The sequence below is a fragment of the Puma concolor genome, chromosome B3 (assembly GCF_028749965.1).
Source record: "Puma concolor isolate L17-30 chromosome B3, mPumCon1.1.hap2, whole genome shotgun sequence".
Lineage (NCBI taxonomy): Eukaryota > Metazoa > Chordata > Mammalia > Carnivora > Felidae > Puma > Puma concolor.
Genome location: NC_141672.1, coordinates 115,007,695 through 115,026,316, shown reverse-complemented (window position 1 = coordinate 115,026,316; position 18,622 = coordinate 115,007,695). Strand labels below are relative to the sequence as shown.

Below are 18,622 nucleotides of genomic sequence, written 5' to 3'. Positions count from 1 at the left end.
TTTACATAACCTTGCTCCCTAAATGTTAGCAATTTAGCTGAAAGAGCTATCGGTATTATTAAGTAGTCACTAAGTGTGGTGAAGAGACAGCTCAGCAAAACTCGTGGATGGAGAAACCGTTTTATGACCATTGTTTCACCTCTGGGGGTGGCTCGCCGCATTTTGTTCCAGGTCCCTAGGGCCCAGAGGTAATAACATCTGTATTTTTAAGACCCGCTTTGCGCCACACCTGCATATCAATTCCCCTTTTCGACTGCTGCCTCTAAACCAGGACCAAATGTTTGGCTACAGATTTGGTTTCCAGGGTTCGGCTGAGTATTAAATGCAGCAGCTCCGAAACTTCTCTGGTCCCACAAAAGTGTTTTTAAGTGATGTTAATTGAGTCCTGGGAAAGTTTAAAAAAATTAAATTCTTAGAGGAAAAGGAGATGAAAGGAAACAAAGGACAGGGAGAAGAAGACAAGGGGCTGGAACGAGAAATTACTGACAGAAATAGAAAGTAAGTCTAAATGATGGTGGAGAAATTTTAAACGAAAATAATTTAAGAAAAATTATTATAGTCTAATTTTATTATAGTCTAATTTCATGTACTGCCACTGATTTATTTCTGGCTGGTATCTGATTTTATTTTACAAAGTAGAAGAAGTCAATGTTCTAAAAAACAACTGGAGGAGAGGAATACGAAATAAGGAATTTGAGGAATTCAGGACATCTCAGACTGGAGTTTATAGTTAGCTGATTTATTGCGATAAACTTCTGCTGACATTTGCCATGATATCATACGATGCAATGTAAATCAATTCTCTGACGTACAAATTATCTTCTAATAATTAGAAATAATTAGAGATTGGTCACCCCCTGGTGACAGGTAGTACGTTACTTAGTTAACGGCTAACCTCTTTGGAATCCCTATGATAGGCATGGGTTACTCTGAGCGGTTGACCTGGAAAACAATGAATGGAACCTCCAAGGGGCTTTGCTGCGTAGTGGCCCTCGTTTGGCAAGGTTTCTTGAAGAGAGTCAATCCTATTCATGATGAATGAAGTGGGACCGTCACGGGTCCTTGGAGTTGAAGACCACCCAGTTCAAATCTCTTGCCCAATGCAGAATTCATTGGCAGCAGCTTCCCTGAACAGGTTAGCCGGCCACTGCTGTGGAACATTTGCAGGGAAGGGAGCTCTCTGTAGCTGGAGGCAGCAAAATTCTGGTGTTTGAAGTTGGGCTCTGTATGACTTTCACCCATTGTGCCGTTGTGAGGAGCAGAAGAGAGATCTACATCCATTTTCCAGAACTTTGAAGGTGGCGTTGTTGCTTCCTCCTACCTCCGCTGATGATTCCCCAGGTGAAACCATTCCAGCTCTCTCAACTGCTCTTTGGACAGGGACAGTCATGACTGGTCCTGAGTCCTTAGGACCTTATCAGGTCCTTATGACCCAGAAAAGGGCCTTATCAGAGCCCTTCTTAAAATGAACTGCTCAGAACAGAACATACTGTGGTCTGGCCAGCAAAACACAAAAGGACCATGATTGCTCATGCTGTATTTCTATTAATGCAATATACAATTAGACTCATTTTTAAAATCTTTTCATTGCACTAGTGGTTTTTAATGAAGGTCCATTCAAATTCATTTCTAGATGAACTGCAGATTTTTTTCAAATCAGCCATTTAAGTCTGTTCCAGATTTTTATTTATTTATTTACATATTATTTATTATTATTTTTTTGGTAACTACTGTCAAGGTCATATGTTTGTAGTTCCCAAATTGCACCCTTCTTCATTCTGAAAATGTAGACATTGGTCCGTCTCTAATCTTGGCACATTCAATTGGCACATTTGTATTGTGTGTCTATTCTGAGCCAGGTGCTGTGCCCAGAGCTGGGAATGGCAGTGAACGAGACATAGTCTTTACCCCTCAGGAAACTTTATGCAGTAGAATGAGTCCTCTGAGCGAATAGAAGGTTCCAGCAGCCCAGGAACAAGTTGCTAAGGGAATACATGGTCATCCACACTGAAGGGGCATCTCTCCCTCCCTTCCATTTTAAAAGGAGGAAGAACTAATCCCTGAATTTCCTAGTCTCCACTTACTGTTCTCTTCAAACATATATTTTCCTTCTCCACTCAAAAAAAAGTTTAGGAAACTTTCACAATGCTCTAAGCAGCATTGGATGTAATTAGGATGTAATTAAATATTTTCAGAAACCGTTATTTAAACATTTCAGATTTATGACTCTTCTTTCCAGTGAGATGATGCTTTGTGAAGTCAGAACCAAATCTTACTCTGCTCTTCTAAAAAACCCAGTACAAGGAGGAGCCGGGCAGTGAGTTAACCTCTGTTCTAGGCTTACAAAATCTTTTAACAGACGTGACCACTCACCACAAGATGGCTACCAGAATTGTAGGTAAAATGAAAGCTCTGATAAAACATGTATGTATTTTAGATGATAAAGCATACTGTAGGGGAGGAAAGCTTTTCCCTTCTTCCATTCTAGGCTCTTTGGCCTATCTAATAATGAAATCGATATAAGGCAGATTAATAGGAGAAAAGCAAATTTAATTTCGTATGTATAGGAGCTCATAAGACTATAAGACTGTAAGTCTCATAAGTCTATAAGACTCAAATAGGTGCCAACGCAGGCACCTATTATACCTTTACTTTTTAGACAAAGAAGCAATAAGTTTGTAAAGAATTGACAAGACAGGGAAGTCTGGGCTTGGAGTAGTAAATTAGGGGAGAAGTAACAAGATTTGTTTATACAGCCTTCTAGGTCCTTAATTCTCTATCTCTGGTGATAAGGATGTCTCTCCTTCTCCTGGTGCAGGGAGGGAACCATCCACATGGGAGATTTATTTCCTGCTTTCAGGGGGTCATGGAGGTCAGAGTGTCCTTCTTGTGTTGGCTCTTTCTTAAGTAACTTTAATTCAAAATCATCAATATGCCAAAGTGGCATATTCTGGGGAAGTCTGGCCTGAACTGCACTGATACGTATCAGGAAATCCAGGAAGCATCTTGAAGCAATGTATGAGAATATCAGAGAGCAAGGCAGCTTCACAGCATAAAACCAAAATGAGTTAAATGAATTCCATTTATTTGAGCAAAATACAAAAGAAATAAATGATCTTTTACAGATCTGCCCTCGTGCTTCCTAATTTATGACACAGTCACAAATGTCACAGGAGGTCAGGGAGACAGGGAAGTCAAAGCTAATCCTGATGGTTTAGGTTCCATTGTCTTGGGAAATCTACGATTCCATTTAGAGAAACAGCAACATTGGAGGAAGCAACAGGCTCAGTTTACTTGTTTGTTTATCCCCTGCAGCATTCCCAAAGGACCGGAGGTGGCATCACAACCAGCAGGTAGCTGGAATACATGAGATAAATGAATGGGAACATTCCATGTGGAAGATGGAGACTGGACGGGCTGACTTGAGGACAATGTGCGAGGACCTGGAGAACTCAGCGTCCTGTAAGTCAGGAGAATAAAATTCTCAAGAACTCTCCAAGGAGGTGGGAAAAAAACCCTGTGAGAATGGCAATCAGATACGAATCTCAGGCAGTTACCAGTGTCCTCGAGAGTAAGGGTGGCTGGTCCCAGCCTGGGATGGGTAAGAGAATGAAGTAAATGGTGGCAAAGAAATGCCAAGAGATGGATAGAGCTCTTCCCAAGCACTTTTGGGAAGAAGTGCTTTATCTGGAGCAGAGAGAGAAAAATATCTAGCCAAAGCAGAGTAGCTGGGTTTTGGGAACAAGCATTTCTACTTTATCATTCTGATGTCCAGCCCTCACCATAGAATTTCAATGTCTGAAGCTGGCCTCTATGGTCCTAAGTTGCATTAATAAATATTCCCTGGAGTATGGGGAAGACGGGGAAAAGGGTCTATTTATTCAGTGAGTTTATGGTCTGGTCTACATGCAGCAAACCCCCAGTCAGACCATAGATGGGTATCGGTTACACATACTCGAAGCCCAGATGAGCTATACTTACACCCCACATAAAAGGAGGTATATTGGTCAGCTGGGAATTTGGCCCAAATGTGATACTACATTTCACCTAATCAGGACTGGTTTATTGGAGTACATAGATTCTGCACAGATTTAGTGGTTTAGATGGGATCTAAACCACCTAAACTCACATGTGGGTAAAAGAACCCTTCAGAGCACAACAGTCAGTGTGGACATAGGTTCATAAACAGGTTGCAGAGGGAAAAACTGATACAGTCAGGCCAGTGTTGTTTGGGTGGATGTGGGGAATTATAAAAACCAGAGGGTCTAGATAAGGAGCAGAGGTTTGGAGAGAGAGATTATGACTCATTTATATATGTGTCTCCATATATATCTTCTGGCTAAAGATGAACTAGCCCAACCTTGTCAAAAGTAAGAAAAGACAACTAATAAATCAATAAATCCTATTCCTACTTATGTCTTAGTTCTCCAAATCAGCCTTTCCTAAAGTTGTTCTGAATATGCAGGATTTTAAAAGATGTTAAAAATGGAAGGAAAAAAACCCCCAAAATAATGGCTCCATGGACAACAAGTTTGGGAAATGTTAAATTATAAAAAGTCAACCAGGTTTCCTTAGTGTAAGTTATCTTAGAGTCTTTACTATGCCAGAGGGCCTTATGAATGTCTAAGAAGGGTGTATTATACACAGCATTTCTTGAATTCATTCACATATAAAACCCTTCTTGTTCAGGACTCTCACAGGACTGAAGGTACTGGAACATGCTTTGGGAAAGAAAGGCTGCTCTTCAGCAGCTCTGCTTATGCAAATGCCATGCCTGTGACTACGGCCATTGCAAGTAAAAGCGCATTTGCTTTTCTAACACGTCAAGGTGAATTTCACCACGCTTTTTCACTAAGAAAGCAGACTCCACAAATGCTTCACCTTGGTTATTCATGCGACCAACTAACAGAGGCCTTCATGAAATAAACAATAGCCCTCAAGATAGAATTACTGCTAAAAGCATAATTTATGAGTTTGCTAACTCCTTCCTACTGATGGCGATAGCATTCATTTAGCAACAATCAGAAAGGAAACTTCAGAAAAGCCACAGCTATCGTCTACCTGGCTCTAAGCTCACTGGACAAGCCTGGATTGGGCCTTTGGAACATATCAGTGCTCTGTTGACTCTGTTGGGAAATAGTTTCACAGCTGGGGCCTCTCTCTAAGGGTGACCTTTTCAATTGTAGAATTCAGAAGGCACAGCAGATGTGATGAGAGAGGAAGTTGAATGGCCTCCTATCCCCGTCCCATAGCACTGTGTCAAAAGTTGAAGCAGCTGCATATCCCTCTTTTCTCTGTCAACAGCTGCAGCCACGGAACCACCCCTTTTCACGGGTGTTGGCCCAGAAAACGGCCATGCAAAACCTTGCACAGGTTCACACACTAATAATCCAAGCAACCTTGCAGAGCCTGGGGCATCATTCTGGCTTCCTGCAGGCTGCCCTTTCAATTCCAGATCCTGCGTCTCCATGCAACTATTTTCTCTGTGGAATACCCATTTTCAGAAATTCTTCATGTCAAGGTGCCATCTTACAGAGAAGTCTGCAGAAGAAGTTCTGGCATCAACCCCACTGGGGGATGGTTAGTTGAAACTGTGAGCTCATCCAACCTCAGAAAGCCTCATGACTTTGTAACGACATGGATGGAGCTAGAGTATAATGCCGAGCAAAATAAGTCAGAGAAAGACAGATACCATATGATCTCACTCATATGTGGAATCTAAGAAACAAAACAAATAAGCAAAGGAAAAAAAGAGAGAGAGAGAGAGGCAAACTGAGAAACAGCCTCTTAGCTATAGAGAACAAACATGGCTACCAGAAGCGAGGGGGGTGGGGGATGGGGGAAGTAGCAAGTAGGAGATGGGGATTAAAGAGCACACTTACCAGGTTGGGGGCTTGTGGAAAGAAAGCCTCATTACCTCTTTTACAAAAGGTTTTAAGCCTCCTTTAGTAATGACACTGACAGAAACACAAAGATATTGGTCATTCCTGACCCTTTTCCAAAGGTCTTCCGACCTTCTGGCCCCTCCCTGGCCATACAGCTAGTGTTTCCCTTCTTGAAGCCTGTGCATTTCCAGAGAACAAGTTAAGAGGGGCTGCCTTTCAAATGACCAGCACTTCTGGGGGCCCATGTATCTTCGCCACAAATGCGACACAATACCCACGGACTCAATGCCTCTGTACAGCAGCTACACTCGGCCAAGAATGCTCACTCAACGTCTGCTCAGCTCAAAGCCTTCAAGACCTGACCCCTGCCTCATTTTCCAACTTTATTAATAGCCCTATCCCACTCCTCAACTTACGTGCCCCTCCAGCGCCCCCAGGGATCCCGGCATTCCAGACGATTCCCTGTCCTTTCACCCTAACATGCTGTAGGATCTGACTCAATTGCCCTCACTGGCCTGGCAAGCAAAAATCACCCCTTAAGTTTCAAATGTAATGTCATTTCCTCTGAAGGCTCCCCTGACCTTCTCAGGCAGGGTTCCTCTTTCTCTCTCCTCTGCACATGACATCGATGGTGCCCCTGTCACACCAGAATGGTTAGCTGTCAGTGATCTGCCTCGCCTACGTCCACGCTGTGAGCTCCTGAGAGTTCCCAGTGCTTAGCACAAAGCAGGTGTCTGTAGGATGCTCGCTGAAGAAACAGAACTGCTAACTTTCCGCTATGGCTGGGCACAGGGGATACTGAAGGAGAGTTAGCTTCCACAGGAAGTGTTGGGAAGTAGGGGACAGCAAAATGGAAAAAGGATGGCCTGGACCACCCTGAATCTAGTTCCAGAAGGAAAATGGCAATTCCTTCTTTTCCAGTGAAAAACCCAGGGCCATCTAAACACCTGGTGCAGAAAACAGGAGATCAGCACAGCAATACTAAGTGACGGAAAGGCTAAGGAATACAGAAGGGCAATGGCATCGAGCCACTCGAACGAACTACCTACTTAGCCTATTTACTGACTGCACAACTGGTAAGGTAGTACGACTGAGGCTTGGACCCAACAGTCCTGGCTGGACGTCTGATGCTTTTCCTTTCAAGGTGTCTAAGTGCACTTTTCAAATTGCCAAGGCCTCCGTAAGTAGTTGTATGCTCAGCACAGAGGTCCGCGTGTTGTTCATCCGTGTGCTCCTCCACACACCCCAGCCTTTCCCTTTCACTCTCTCTACACGTACACACACACACACACACGCACACGTATAAATGCATATGTACATATATACATAAACATGCGGACGCATACGTACATACGCATCAACCCACCCAGGGCACCTCTCTAGCCTTACTCCCATGACATAACTGTTCTGTCTGTTCTATGCTCTGCCCCCTTCCAATTTATATTTGGGGAATGACTGGTAAGTATTACCTTGCCTTACACAGGCAAAGATGCAGGAAGACTGGCCAAGTGTCATGGATTATGAGAACTACGGGAACAGCCCAAGTATCCATGGATAGATGAATGGATAAAGAAGATGTGGTATATATCCCCCCCACCTTCACATACATGCATGTTGGAATATTACTCAGCCATAAAAAAGAATGAAATCTTGCCATTTGCAACACAATGGATGGATCTAGAGAGTGTTATGCTCAGCGAAATAAGTCAGTCAGAGAAAGACAAATACCACATGAGTTCACTCATATGTGGAACTTAAGAAACAAAACAGATGATCAAAGGAAAAGAGAGAGAAACCAGAAAACAGACTCTTAACTACGGGGAACTGTGGAAAACCAACCAGAGAGGAGGTGAGCAGGGGGATGGGCAAAATGGGTGATGGAGATGAAGAGTACACTTATCATGATGAGCACTGAGTAATGTACAGAATTGTTGAATCACTAGACTGTAACCTGAAACTAATATAACACCGTATTTAACAGATCAATTACAATTTTTTTTTCTTTTTTTTTTTTTTTAATTTTTTTCAACGTTTATTTATTTTTGGGACAGAGAGAGACAGAGCATGAACGGGGGAGGGGCAGAGAGAGAGGGAGACACAGAATCGGAAACAGGCTCCAGGCTCTGAGCCATCAGCCCAGAGCCCGACGTGGGGCTCGAACTCACGGACCGCGAGATCGTGACCTGGCTGAAGTCGGACGCTTAACCGACTGCGCCACCCAGGTGCCCCTCAATTACAATTTTTAAGAAGACTAGCATTTTATACAACATGGAGAAGGAGAGTCCATTAACATAGAAGTATATTCCAGGAAATATGTATAGAAATGCACGTAAATCACCTGAGTATATTCTTGAGCACAGAACGTGTTAGTAAATTCCCAGAACCAGAAGCGTCCTGCACACCTCACCCTGCTAAGTGGAGCCTCACTCCCACAGTAATCGCCCTCCAGCCGCAGGACAGACTGTTTCTCAAAGGGCAGTCCCTTTGCTAATTTGAGCCCCGTTTCCACAGGAGTTCTATGGTGAAAAAAATTACCATTGCCTTGTGCCTTCCTAAGCACCTTCCCAAGGACTGCTGGTCTCTCAATGCTCTGTAGCTCACGAACGCACTTAGGAAGTGTGGTGTTTTAATGACAGGAGCAATGAAGAAAAACCAAGGGGGAAGGATGGGAGAGGGCAGAAGAGGAAGAGAATGGGCCTGCAGTGGGGGTGACCCATCCCTCTGGGCAAACTGCCACCACCAGGCTCTGCCTCTCTGCAGCATGCATTTCCTCTGAGACATGCCCGGGGTCACCATTACCAATTACTTGTCAGTCTGATGCTTTCCCCTATTTAACAGCAGTGTGCTCTTCTTTAAGTTAGGGAAGGAATGTGCGTGACTCCATGTGCCTTGAAACAGATTATTTCAACCCCTTTGCAAACAGTTTTCACCTCTTTATTGCCAGTGACATTCTTGGACTCCATGCAAGGGAGCCTGTGTTTCTTTCATTTGGTTTGCTTATTGGGCCCCAAGTGTGCCGGAGGGAGTTCATTTTCTCTAAGTGCCTGGCATACAGTAAGCGCTCAATACATGGTAGTTCTGATTGTAACTTTTCTTATACTCCCCGTGTGTGATGAAGTGAGATTACTGGCCAAGGTGGGTCTTTCGAGAGACCCAATTAAATCCACATGGCTAAGCTGGCCACAGCCTGAGTTAAATCCTGAGGTGACCCTGAACCTGGAGGAGCGTTACCTCTGACCTGAAGGCCTGAAAAGGTGAAGAGAGTCAGGAGGAATCAGAGATATGGCCGAGCTGAGAACAGCTCAACTTTGTTCCTAGCGAAATGACCCCTCTGCCATTATTAACTATACAACACTGTTTAGGAATGACTGTCGCGGGTCCTGTTGTCGACTTACTTGTAGGAACTCACATATGTGTTACTTATTAACATTAAAAACCCGCATTACATTTTCTGTCCTTTTTTTCCCTCTCTCCATGTAATCAGTCGTCAGCTCCTAAATGCCTGAAGAACAAGAAGCAGCATGTTAAGAAAGGGTTCTCTCGTGTCACTGGTAGGTAATCTTTAGCCTCATCACCACTATATAAGGCAGCACTGGGTACAGCAGCCAGGAAGACGCGGGCATCATGCTACTCTCTGGGTTTAAAATCTCCAGCGGGGCCCCTTACCTGCCCGGGGAGAGTGAGGTGGGTCTCAGATGAGCCAGACCTAGTGCTGGTTCTATCTCTGTGCCTGATTAGCTATGTGATGTGGAGCTGGCAGCATAACCTGTGGGCTTCAATTTCCCTTATCTGTAAATTGGGGAGAATGCTCATTTCGTGAGAATATGACAAGGATTAAGTGATAGCAAATTTTTGATGACAACATCTACTTTTGGAGAGTACGTGGTGAAATGCTGCCAGCTGAAACAGAGGTGGGAAGGACTTTTTGGAGGGGCGCCTGGGTGGTTCAGTCAATTGAGCATCTGACTCTTGATTTCGGCTCAGGTCATGGTCCCAGGGTCATGGGATTGAGACCTGCGTTGGGCTGAGCAGGGAGCCTGCTTAAGATTCTCTCTCTCTCTCTCTCTCTCTCTCTCTCTCTCCCTCTCCACCACTCTCCCGTTTTGCACTCTCTCTCTAAAAAATAAAAATAAAAAAATTTTAAAAAAAGGAAGGATTTTTTGGAAAGCCATTTGGCAACAGGGATCAGGAGGCCTAAAATGCTTGTGCCCTTTGACCTGGTCATTCCAATTATGGGAATCAATCCTAAAGGCATAATCTAAAACAAGGTCAAAGACCTATATACAAGGATGCTTATCACAGCTTTATTTATATTGACATAAAACTGGAAATGACTCAGATGCACGGTGCCGGGGGGAATGATTAAATACGTTATTGCATATTTATGTGATGGAGTATTAGATAGTACTTACTGTGATGTCTATAAAGAATTTTAATCTTTATAAAATCCCCTTTAAAATGTTCAGTGATAAATGGATGGAAGAGAAATTATAGACTATCAGGAAGAGGCACATTAAGACACTAACAATGGAGGATTGTGTTCATTCCACTTTTGTTGTTTTACAATTTTTTTTTTTTTTTTTTTACAAAGAGCACTTTTTTTTTAAGTTGGAAAATCACAACTAAACTTAAAAATATGAAACCCTTAACCGAGGGCATGTTACCGATGTAGACGCATAGATGTCAGTCCTATTCTCCCCCTTAGTATGTTTACTAAGCCGCTGCTAAGCTCAGTGCCAGCTGTGATCTGGACTCTAGGTGCTTCCATACCTCAACTCCCTGCACCTCCTCTGACCTTTCACACTCCTCCACACACCCTAGAGTTCGCACCTGTTGGAAAATCTTGCAGGTCTCTCCTACCCACACTGAGTTAAGTCCTGTTCAGCGTGACTTTAACTGTAAAGCTCCACTGAGACTCGGGGTTTGGTTAGGTCTGTCCCCTCAGTACCCAGTTACACCACTTATCATGCTCTGTGCCGTAAGGATGACACCCTTCTGCTTCAGCAAAATGACAGTGAGGGGAGTACATCAAATATAGGTCCCATACCTTTCTCACCTTTGAATCTTCGGTGCTGGGCATGATACTTGGGTCTTAGCAGTTAGTCAAATGAAATACTATTATTCCAACACCTTATCTCCCTTTGGTCTCCTCTCAAGGTCCTTATCATTTAGAAATGCCATCTGTCCTCACCTCTGAGCTGTCTTGCAAGTTGGATCATCTGTCTTTGTTTTGTTTTAAATTTTTTTAATCTTAAAAAAAAAATCTAAATTAAAAAAATTTTTATTTTGTTTATTAAAAAATTTTTTTAATGTTTATTTATTTTTGAGACAGAGAGAGACAGAGCATGAGCAGGGAAGGGGCAGAGAGAGAGGGAAGCACAGAAGCTGAAGCAGGCTCCAGGCTCTGAGCTGTCAGCACAGAGCCTGACGTGGGGCTCGAACTCATGAACCGTGAGATCATGACCTGAGCTGAAGTCGGACGCTCAACCAACTGAGCCACCCAGGCGCCCCTAAAAAATTTTTTTAAATAAAGATTTCTGAGAGAGAGACAGAGACGGAGAGAGACAGACACACACACACACACACACACACACACACACACACACACACACAGAGAGAGAGAGAGAGAGAGAGAGAGAGAGAGAGAGAGCAGGAGAGGAACCAAGAGAGAGGGAGACACAGAATCTGAAGCAGGCTCCAAGCTCAGAGCTGTCAGCACAGATCCCAATGCGGGGCTCAAACCCAAGGATGGTGGGATCATGACCTGACCCGAAGTCGGATGCTTAATCGACTGAGCCACCCAGGTGCCCCTGGACCGTCCGTCTTTGACCTTCCCCATTACTACTTATTCCCAAGACAGCTGCCTTTCTTTCACCTTTGCAATGGCTCCTAAATCTGCCTTTTCTATGAAACAGGACTTCCTCTGCCACTTGCCAGTCAGGACTCCTGGATCCACATGTAGCCACACTGGCTCTCTGGTCTCAGTGTGTTCTCAGTGACAGACCATCTCCATTTGTATCTCTGGCAACAGTCCCAGAGTGAACTTACCATGTTGCCCTCAGCTGGCCCCTCTTCTTCCCAATACCTTTCTGCCATGGCACTGCTCAGTCTTTGGCTCCCCCAAAAGCTTGGGTGATTTTCGCTCTAATTTATCCCCCAAAGCCAAGCTCTCATCTAGCCCTGCCTTTTCTCCCCCCTCCGGAATGTTTTCAGATTTCGCCTCCCAATTTTACAATCGCCACTTGAAATGTGTTACTTCTGGGAAGCCTTGTTCCTTTGTGCAGTTTACCCTGTCTCCTCGTTGGAGGTTGTGTCCCCTGAATTGCATTCATTTGCCGCAAGAGCTTAAGTGACAAGGAACATAAAATGAATTATCGCACCCCCACAAAATGCCCCACCCCCAAAAGGAGCCAGGTGCCAACAACAGAAAACCATATGTTTTATATACATAAAACCATGTACGAAACATAGAAGAGGTCTCTTGGAGAAATTTCCCTTGTTTTTTGCTTTGCACAAGGACCTAGGAGAGTGTGAGAGAGGGTTCAGGAAAAACAAAAATAAAGACAAAACCAAAAAATGCCCCATAAAAACAGGCTAGTGCTTTCTCTTGAACTTGCTGCCATCAGGCTTCTGCCCTCACTGTGTACAGACATGTCCACTGTCATGGTCATCAGTGACTGCCACGTGACTAGATCTCATGGCCAATTCTGAGTCCTTGTCTTCCCTGACCAAACAAAAACACCTGACACAGCTGATTCCCCCACCTCCTCGAAATACCTTCTTCAGTTGGTCTCTGGCACTGTCCTCTCTCTTGGTTTTATTTCTGTCTCCCTGGTTGTGGCTTCTCAGTCTTATTTGCTGTCCTAGGCATTTCATTGCCCTCACACATCATAGCATCCAGGGCTCAGTCCTTCAACCATCTTCTCTCCTCCATCTACACATGGTAGGTGCATCCAGTCTCTTGGCATTACATGCCACACTTACATCTCCAGCCTGAAGCGCTCCCTGAACCTCTGACTTCCATACCTGCTCACTCTCTGGTATGTCCACTGCAGTGTCCAAAAGGCACTGCCAACTTCACAATCCAAACCCTAGTCCCTGATCTTCCCTCCCAGGTCTGTTCCTTCCAGAACCTTCTCCATCTCAGCTGTGGGCTACTCTGTCCTTCCATTTGTTCAGGCCAAAAACCTTGATGTCACCATCTACTCACCTCTTCTTTCCACACCCCACGTCCAGTAGGCCATTCTTCTTTCAAAAGACTTCCAGAATCCAGCCACTTCTCATCCTCCACTGCCACCTTGTGACCCAAGATTCCCTCCCTTCTCACTTGGTTAACTAACTGGCGTCCCTTCCTCTGTTCTGCCCACGTGTCATCTATTCTCCACAAGATAGTCAGATGATCCTGTTAGAGCTAGATCTCTGGCTGAAACCCTCCAGGGGCCCCTATCCCAAAGCGTGTAAGAGCAATGTCTTTAATGACCTATACTTAGGGTTACCATTAAGTTTCTCTTCCACACCAGGACATCTGTTAGAATAAAATAGTATCAAGACAATACGTATACATTTGATTTGTCCCAGGCAAACAGGATATATACTTATCCATCCTACAATAGCTCACACGATCTGATCCCCTGTCAACTTCATGAGACCATTGCTTCTCTTCTTTGATCCTTTGGCTCCACCCACACTGGTCTCTTTGCTGTTTCTTATACATGTCAGACTTGCACCCTTCTCATGGTCTCTCTACTGGTGATAACCTCTTTCTGGGGATGTTCTTTTCCCATTTGTTTACATGGCTCACTCTTCACCTCCTTCTCGCCTTTCAACAATTGTCACCTTCCCAGGAATATCTTCCTTGACTATTCCGCTTAAAACGGGGGCCCCATTCCCCATGCATTTCTTACCAGCCTTTCTTGCTTTATTTTTTTTTCTTCATGATATTTATCCTGCCATCATTTCTAAAAAAAGTTTTCATTTTTTGTAGAATCAAGGTTGACAATTTTTTTTCAGCACTTAAAGACACGCTTCTACTATCTTCTGCCTTGCATATTACGACTGACATTTTATACACCTTAAATGACTGAAATAAGTCAAAGACAAATATCATGTGATTTCATTCATATGTGGAATTTAAGAAACAAACAAATAAAAAATAAGCAAAGGGCAAAAAAAAAAAAAAGAGAGAGAGCGATAGTGAGAGAGAAACCAAGAAACAGACTTTTAACCACAGAGAACAGACTGATGGTTACCAAGGGGAGAGGAGTGGGAGGATGGGTTAAATAGGTGATGGGATTAAGGAGTGCACTTTGTTGGGGCGCCTGGGTGGCTCAGTCGGTTGAGCGTCCGACTTCAGCTCAGGTCATGATCTCACAGCTCGTGAGTTCGAGCCCTGTGTCGGGCTCTGTGCTGACAGCTCAGAGCCTGGAGCCTGCTTCGGATTCTGTGTCTCCCTCTCTCTGTGTCCCTAACCCACTTGCATTCTGTCTCTGTCTCTCTCAAAAATAAATAAACATTAAAAAAAAAATTTTTAAAAAAAGGAGTGCACTTTGTCGTGATGAGCACTGGGTGATGTATAGAATTATTGAATCATTATATTGTACACCTAAAACTAGTATTATATTGTATGTTAACTATATTGGAATTTAAAATAAAATAAAATAAAATAAAATACAATACAATACAATAAAATAAAATAAAATAAAATAAAATAAAATAAAATTAGTAAATGATCAACGCTGAATAATACATACACATTTCCCAGCCTTTGCTTGCTAGAACTTTTCTGGAGCCCCCATATGTGTGACTGAGGCATTTGTTGATTTGATGCAGGTAATATACATTTCACCAGGCACCAGGGGGACTGTCTCATCTTGAATCCAAATATCCAGGGCCTTTCTGATTCTGCTTGGACTCCCCATGTCACTCAGCCGAGGTCATCTCTTGGATTTAAGTACATTGGATCTGAAATCCTCCAACTGCTGACTGGAATGCCATGGTAAATCCAACTATGCAGGTTCACGCAGGGCAAATTCACCATGGGGGAGGGATTATGATAAAACTGTCACAATAAATCAAGTAAAAGATATCAATGTCATCTGTAATTATAAAGTATTACACAAATGCCCCAGTTTTCCAGCGTTACTACTCTTTTGTATTTCTTACTGGCACTGCGTTCAGATCTCACCTCTGTAAAGTGGAAGGAAGAGAAGAAAGGCTGCAAGTGTCTAGGCTGAGGACCTCTTGATACTTGTTCCTATGTCACTACCTCAGACTCATTAGGTCCCCAAATTATTTTCTTATCTTCGCTTCCTTTCTATTTCATGTCCATCCTGAGCACCTTCAAGTTTCTAGTCTTCTAGGCTATAACACCAGGAGCTAAAAAGGAGAGAAACTTAGTAGAGCTCTCTACCACTATGGCTGTTCCCTCTCCTTCATCTGTGGCAAAGGCTATCATTTGTTTTCTAAATATTATCCTGCTTCACTCCCCGTCTCCATTTCTACTACCAAAACCTTGAACTACAATCTTCCCAGCTCATGTCCGGATTGCTACAGCTGGCCTCCCTGACACACGATGCCTTCATACGAACCCACTTTTTTTTTTGAGAGAGAGAAAGAGAGAGTGCAAGGGGAGGGGCAGAGAGAGAGAGAGAGAGGGGCAGAGGATCCGAAGTAGGCTCTGTGCTTATAGTAGTAAGCCCGATGTAGGGCTTGAACTCATGAATGGGAAATCATGACCTGAGCCGAAGTCAGATGCTCAATCAACTGAGCCACCCAGGTGACCCACACACTAACCGACTCTTATAAATTGCCTGAAGAAGTTTCTAGTAATGATTGACTCTCTAATACACCACTACTCACTGACCAAATTATAATTTCCCCATTACAGGGGAGGGCATTTCAAACCTTTTGTGGTAAGGCCCCTCCCAAAGACCTTACCTGTCACAGCCCACCAGCTGCAGGCTCCAACAATACCCCATCACGAGGCCTAGGCTGTCCCCGGGTCCTCGGAGCCAGCATAGCAGGACCCTCATCCTGATGTCAGACGGGGTCCAGAATTGGTCTTGCTATCCTCAGAGCCAATATCTTGTGTGTTACCTCCTTCTCAAAACTTTAGTATCTGTCTCACGACCCACAGCTTCTACACTGCATCTGTCAGTATTATCGAATTTGTCGTAAAAATACATTTTACTCATTAATCAAAAGTTTCTGGCCAACCTCATGGCTATGCCTTCCTAGGGTCCTGAAAGGACAGAAGGCAGCACCATCTAGGGGGATAGGGCACAAGCTGTGGAACCAGGAAGGCCTGGTTTCAGATCCCAGTTTGCTGACTGACCTCCAGGTTCCAGACCTTGAGAATGTCACTTGCTCTCTTCAAGCCACAGCTTCTGCCTCCTCTTTTTGAGGCATGATCATATCCTACAAATCATACCATTTACCATTTTAAAGTATACAATTCAGTAGTATATTCACAAAGTTGTACATCCATCACCGTGACTTAATTCCACAACGTTTCCCCACGCCAAAAAGAAACTCCATACCCATTATCAGCCACTCCCCATTCCCCTCTCTCTCAGATGCGGTCAACCACCAATCTGCTTTCTGTCTCTGTGGATTTGCACGAGCCTCAGTTTTAACGATCTCCACACTAAACATAGCACTTGCCTTTTAAGATGGCCGTGGCGGGGGGAGGCAATTTTCGCAAAATTCCTAGTTCAGTATTTGGCATCTAAGAGGACTTTAATCGGTTACTAATAGTGTGGTAATTATTTCTCTCGCTCCTTCAGATTCCTCAGTATGAAACCCTTAGCTGCAGCCAACTTATCTTCTTTATCACTGTCCTCACCTTGCCCTCTCTGTTCTTACCTCTTGGCTCCTTTCAGTCTCCCAGATTCCTGCCTCTGCAAACCCAACATTTAAGATCCAGCTGAAATCCTACCTTCTAAATGCGAAACCTTCCCTGGTGTAATGTCTGTTTTCATCCCCTGGTTTTCCTCAGCTACCATGGAGACAGGAGAAAAAACCTTTTCAGGCTTTTCAGCCTGACTTGAAACGTTTCCAATATAGTGAGATTCTGGCCACAACTCCAAGCTAGTCAAACTTGTATTTACTCTAGATTTTGCTTTGTGACACATACAGGGCTGCTCATACACACAGCTGCTTTGTCACAATAAAGAAAAACATTGCTACGGTATTTTGGGGAGAAATTTCTGATCTTGCACCCTAACTTCCATTACGCGATGACGTTGAAGCAATAAATAGTGACATTTCAGTAGCCTGTACATGGCAGCTATATTTTTCCACATTCTTAGGATTCGTAAATTTAGAGCCATCAAAGATTACACCCTCTTCAGAGTTTATTTGGTCTTGGAAACCTTCTTAATGAGTTTGACATTTTTATTAGGCTCAAAGTCTTCCACCAAAGCCTGGTGTAATTATAGTCATTTATAAAGTAGCCAACATGAAAAGAGCCTTGGCAGCCCTAAGACAATGCCTCGCGAAGTCCAGCAGCCTGGGAATATTCACCCGGTTCTCCATTCCCTGTCCTGGAAGCACCATGGAGGCCAGGGGGGTAATCACCGGGGCTGGGGTAAGAGTGGATGACCCACAATGCTCTTTCTAGCTGTGAAATGCTTTCATTCTAGGCTGACTTCACAAATGAATTGTTCAATGATTGTCTTTAGCATAACACAATAGTTAATGGCTCCCACTCTGTAGCCAGATGGGGCTCTGTCCAAATCTCGCTTCTATCATTTACTCCTTTCAGACTGTGGGCAAGGTATTTATTCTCTTTAAAACCAAGTTTCCTTATCATGAAGGTGGCCATAATATGTAAAGTGATTATCACAGTGTCTAGAATACAGTAAGCATTCAGTCAGTGATGGCCATTGTTACTATTTTAGGTGTCATCCTCTTCTTCCTCCTCCTCATCAGACAACATACTCATGAACCAGGTGTGGAGGTCATTAAAAATGGTTGAGTATGGGTACATGCTTCCAGTTATAAGAAAGTTCCGGAATGGTGACGATAGTTAACAATACTGTGTTGTATGCCTGGAAGCTGCTAAGAGAGTAGATCTTAGGCATTCTCATCGTACACACACACACACAGTTGTAACTATGTGAGGTGAAGGATGTTCACTAAATTTATTGTGGCAATCGTTTTCTGGCATATACACATATCAAATCATTATGTCGTACACCTGAAAATAATTCAATGTTATATTTCTTTTTTTATTTAAAAAAATTTTTCTAACGTTTATTTATTTTTGAGACAGAGAGAGACAGAGCATGAACAGGGGAGGGGCAGAGAGAGAGGGAGACACAGAATGTGAAACAGGCTCCAGGCTCTGAGCTGTCAGCACAGAGCCCGACGCAGGGCCCAAACTCACGGACCGTGAGATCGTGACCTGAGCCGAAGTCGGACGTTTAACCGACCGAGCCACCCAGGCGCCCCTCAATGTTATATTTCAATAATATTTCAATAAAGCTAAAAACCAAACCAAAGCAAGCAAAATGGTGGAGTATGATTCATTCAAATAATTCCCAATCATTCCTTTTCTACTTCAATGTCCCAAATATTTAGAGGGTACCTCGTGTTAGGCACTGTACTAGGTACTATGGAAATTAATAAGATGTGACCACTTGAAGGCTGGCCGACAGGCACTCCAGGAAGAGGGCAAAGCTTGGAAATCCAGACAGAGCTTTCTGTGTGAGTGTCAATATCGTACAGAATACTGT

At 43.6% G+C, this 18,622-nt stretch overlaps 1 protein-coding gene and 1 long non-coding RNA gene across 5 annotated transcripts in view; both read right to left on the bottom strand.

Annotated features, from left to right (window-relative positions):
• Positions 1-18,622, bottom strand: part of THSD4 (thrombospondin type 1 domain containing 4) — a 570,947-nt gene that overhangs the window by 137,658 nt on the left and 414,667 nt on the right. The window lies entirely within an intron of this gene.
• On the bottom strand, positions 15,495-17,540 carry LOC147580315 (uncharacterized). Its single transcript, XR_015252787.1, has 2 exons — positions 16,822-17,540; positions 15,495-16,034 (listed from the first exon to the last, which is right to left on the bottom strand). It is a non-coding gene; the product is annotated as an uncharacterized LOC147580315 (long non-coding RNA).